Source organism: Aegilops tauschii, chromosome 2 (assembly GCF_002575655.3).
Source record: "Aegilops tauschii subsp. strangulata cultivar AL8/78 chromosome 2, Aet v6.0, whole genome shotgun sequence".
In the NCBI taxonomy this organism is placed as follows: domain Eukaryota; kingdom Viridiplantae; phylum Streptophyta; class Magnoliopsida; order Poales; family Poaceae; genus Aegilops; species Aegilops tauschii.
In genome coordinates this window covers 440,786,844-440,791,792 of record NC_053036.3, presented here as the reverse complement: position 1 = coordinate 440,791,792, position 4,949 = coordinate 440,786,844, and the positions used below count along the sequence as shown (strand labels likewise).

Below are 4,949 nucleotides of genomic sequence, written 5' to 3'. Positions count from 1 at the left end.
AATTCTCACTTTAATTAGAAAATAGGAGCCGTACATCTAATGATGGGACCGAGTTATTACGGTCTAGATTAACCCATACAATTTGAGGCTGAAAAAATTAAGTTCGCTTATTAAACAGACTGATTCACAAAGCCCAACATCATTCGACGGCTGAGTCAGAAGAAAAGGCCCATAGCGCTGTGAGTCAAGAAAAGGCCCGTAGCACTCTCCACCGCCTCTTCCATTACCAAATAAAACAGAGACCCCCGTTCAAAAAAAAAGACCTGAACGAATCGTAATCTCTTTCTCAATCTCATCTCTCTCTCTCGCGCGCGAACTCCCAGGTCTCTCCGCATCTCCCCATGATGACCAGATCCATGTCTCTCAAATTGGAGCAAGGAATTTGGGCATGGATCCGTCTCTCAATCACGTCTCTCTCTTTCTCCCAAACTCTCAGGTCTCTTCTCTCCTCACCTCAAATTGCATCAAGGACTCTTTTATCCTCACTTCAAATTGCATCAAGGACTCTTCTATCCTCACCTCAAATTGCAGCAAGGACGTTGGGGCGTGGATCTCCTGCGCTCAACGAGGTTATCGCACTAAAATTATTTTCCTCATGTGGATCAGGTTCCCCTTCTCACATTGATTTTTTTTGCTAGATTGGATTCAAAAAAAAATCTAAGGATTCAATTTCAAATCTAATCTTCTCACGTATGCTCTTTGGATACGTCACAGAGATCGGCTCGGGGCAGAACTAAGCCCATAAGGCTAGCTTATAAATTAAGCCTGTAGCCTAACATAGACATCTCAAATCAAGGAGGCTCTGTTTGTTGTCAGCATCGTCATTGGTCAGATTCTCCTATTATGTGCGATAGTTGCCTCTGTTCAGTTGCTTTTCACCCAATTTTTAGATGATTATTTTTTCTGTTGGTTCAATCACATTGTTAGGCTTTGCACTTACTATGTCATAGAAACTAATCTTTCTTTCCGATTATAAAGTCTTTGATTTGGCTAAGACTATAACAAGTTCTAATCTTCAAAATTGTGTTCGCTTACAGGTCAAATTCTTTTGTTTTCAATTGAAACAATGGCATACGATATGCTCGATGCGATTAACAATGGGAAGGATTCCTGGAAAGTGAAGGTCAGAGTAATTAGGCTATGGGATGCCATTAACCTCAATAACAATGAACTAATTAGCCTTGACATGATACTGCTTGATGAACATGTCAGCTTATTGGTAAAAGGATTTTTTCCAACATAAATAGGTCACTATGATTTAAATAGCAATGCATCTTCTCGCTACATTATAATCTTTCAGGGCACTATGATACATGCCAAGGTAATAAAACATATGGTTAACAAGTTCAGGCCATTGATCCAAGAAGGTTTAGTCTACATGATAGCAAATTTCAAGGTTACATCTGCCATGAATTTCCGTCCAGTTGAAGGCGACAAGATTATTAACTTCTTGCACACAACAAAAATTCAAGAGATTAAGGGACTTAAAAATATCAGAATAGCAGAACAAAGTTTCATGTTTTGTAGTGTTGAAGTTCTTTCCACAAGAGATGGCCAGAGGATGTACTTATCCGGTATGATTGTATTTGTTTAAATTATTAACTTGAATCTTCACCACATATTAATACCATCTTATTTAGCAGATGTCATTGGGGTAGCAAGTTATATAGGGAATATTGAAGAGACGGGGACAACTCATGGGATTTCCAAGATTCGAGATATTGTACTTCGAATTGAGTAAGTACACTTAAATAAAATTGTATGCATAAAATATCATGGCTGCTCATAGTCATGTCTGTTGGAATATACAGGGATCAAAAAGTTAATATTAGACTGTGGGGCAATAAGGTCGACCAAATTGATGAAGATTCTATGGTGTTGTCATAGTAACATCAACAACGGTCAGAAAACTGAAAGGTTTGTATTTATATCAATCAAGGGTAAGTAGTGCTATGCATGTCTTTTTTGTATTCGAAATTTAATATCAAGTGCTTGCAGAGTACTCGCTGTCATCTACAGGTGCGACCAAAGTATATATCGATTTGGATATCCCTGAAACAGCTGAGCTCCAAACGAGGTGCAACCGTTTTTCCGCAATAATATGAAGAAATCCTATTTAGTCATGTACATGGATACTTACCTCATGCGAAAATAGGTATTGCTTGGAAGATGATATCATAGAGGAAACACGGCCGGAAGCCCACTTGCAAGGAACAATTCAAGAACAAATGCTCTATAACAGAAAGACACTAAGAGAAATAACTGAAATTGCATATGAATCTGAAAAACAGGTATTTATGATTAACTTTTAAATTCTTTTTTCATATGTTTTATGTGTTAATTTAACCTACGATGGACAGGAAAAGTTCTATACTGCAGAAGCAACCATTAAGTCAATTGATACATCAGATGAGTGGTACTACATAGGATGCGGCAAATGTAACAAAAAACTACAAAAAGAAGGGAATCACTTCTACTGTCCAAAATGTGAGAAAGAACCTGAGAAGACATGTCCAAGGTAAATTTGATAATATCTCATGTTTTAGGTAGTAATTTATCCTCCACTTACCAGATGTGTCATTTTGTTACTAGATACAAACTTAAGCTAGAGATATGTGATCATACTGCAACAACAACTTGCACCATGTTTGAGACAGAAGCAAAAAAACTGATTAAGCAATCTGCAAGATTCTTGATAGATAGGGATGACTGTGATATCCATGAGCAGGCAGAAAAATTTCAGAAAATATGTGGGCAGAGATTGATTTTTCAGTTCAGACTGAATGACTATAATTTCAAGTACGGTTACCAAGATTACACTGTTCATAGAATATTTTTTATGGACTCTGAAGAAGATTCATCGGTACAACACGTTAATGTTGAACAGGTATCGTCTATTTGTACTACGATGCTCCATAACATTTTGTATATGTGCATGCCATATTTTACAATGAATGTTTATGGAAACTAACTCAATTTGTCATGTTTTTGTAGAACACTACGAAGGGCACTAAAAAGTCTAGGACTAGGAACACATGTCACGTTGTACATTGATGAAGAATCAGAAGAGGATAGCCAGGAGAAAGATGAATGCAAATTCAAGGAATCTAGCCCCAAAAGAAAGCGTACAATAAGCATTACTGAAGACGAAGATTTCGAAAAAGATGGAACTGAGAATTATTCAAAGACTAGCATAAGGCTTACTGGTGTTGATAAGGGATCTAAGAAGAAAGGAATTCAGAATGATAACCATGTAAGTTTCTTGGTGCATTTTCATGTTCTTTCATAGTTGTTGTACACCTCTCTAACTGGTATAAATGTTCGCAGGAGCAAGTGAACAAATTATCACTTTCAAAAAATATAAAGCAAGAATCAGAGGATGATGAACTCACTATTGACCAGACTAAAAGGGGTAGGAGACGGAGCACAAGTCGTGCTGCACATCTTGACGATGAATCAAAAGCTGAAGGTAGTCAGGAAATAAACAAATCCAAATCTATGGAATCAAGCCCCAAGAGGAAGCGTGTTGTACGCAAATGCGCCGGTGTTGATCAGGAGCACAATGATTCAAGGCCTAGGACAAGGCTTAGTTGTGTCGATAAAAAATCACTGAGCAAAGGCATTCAGAAGTCTGGTGTATCAAGGACTCGAAAGACAAGCCGCTAATCAGTGGAGATCTGTTAATTTAGGATGTAGTACAATAGATGGGAGCATCACATTTGTACTTTATATGAACTTCGTCATTGTTTAAGATATTTTTAATAAACGTAAAGGCATACCTTTGTGTTAGTAAGTTATTATTCTCTCTAGTATTCAGAAGTAAATGTTTGGTGTAATTCTGAATAGTCTAAAACAATTCAATCTTAGTTACCTTAGTTGCTTGCTATACGAAGAAAGCATGACAGCTAAAAGAACAATTCTGCGGTTCATGGTTGAGTCCATATTTGATTCTGTTGTAGCATTTGATCGCCAGCATCAGGAACTGATTTCTCTCCGTAAGTGCATCCCTTTTAATTAGAAACAGCCGATTTCTCTCCGTAAGTGCATCCCTTTTAATTAGAAACAGCAGTAGAGTTTCTCCATCCTGTTCGCCAAATTTGTACCAGGTGCCAACTCTGGTAGGAATTGATTAGGGTGCTCTCTTCATATGTGCTAGCCTCCCCAAGCTAGCCGGTGGAGGAATTGATCAGCTACCTTTTTTACATGGATCAGATAGCTTTTTGGTACGACTAACCTCCCTACAGAGTCAATCAATTTGTTTGCTTTGCTAGCTTGGTTGGGCACACACATTTACAGAGGAGGTCCTGAGTGCAAATTCAGTGATTTCCTGAAGTCAGTTTTCAGCTTGACCTGTGTTGCGTACATAGAGATTTCCCATACACTAAGCCTGGGGCATAACCAATTCTACCTGTCACCCTAGCGTACATAGAGATTTCTCATACACTAAGCCTGGGGCATAACCCATTCTACCTGTCGCCCTAGCTCTGACGTACATGCTCCAGTCCGCACTGCATTCCGTCTTGCCATCTAGCCCTATCATGCGTGGCCGACCATGACTCAAGTTTAGATTGGAATTAAATATTGGTTTTTCCATGAAGACATGTAGATAAGCACGAGTTCTGGATGGTTAAACACACGGATAGAAATTTGAATGAAATACATAGACTATACGTGTATGGAACGGAGACGTGCATATATAAGACATACAGCGCTAAGACTAACTGCTCAGATCTAAACGTACGCGTGACAAATTCTACACAACAAAATCCTCTTATCTCTCTTTTGGTAAAATATAGTATCAAGTCAATTCGTCGACATCGCCGCCGATCACATCCTTCATCCCGGCAAGACATCACCTCTTATCTCATCCTACATCACGTACAGGCGATAATTAATCCTTACACGGCAAGCAGTAAGGAGCGGATAGGTTGTGTGCCAGTACTTGCAGG

General features: G+C 38.6%; 1 pseudogene; it reads left to right on the top strand.

Annotated features, from left to right (window-relative positions):
- Positions 1-260: 260 nt before the first annotated feature.
- LOC109783275 (uncharacterized) lies at positions 261-3,793 on the top strand (annotated as a pseudogene).
- The last annotated feature ends 1,156 nt before the right edge of the window (positions 3,794-4,949 follow it).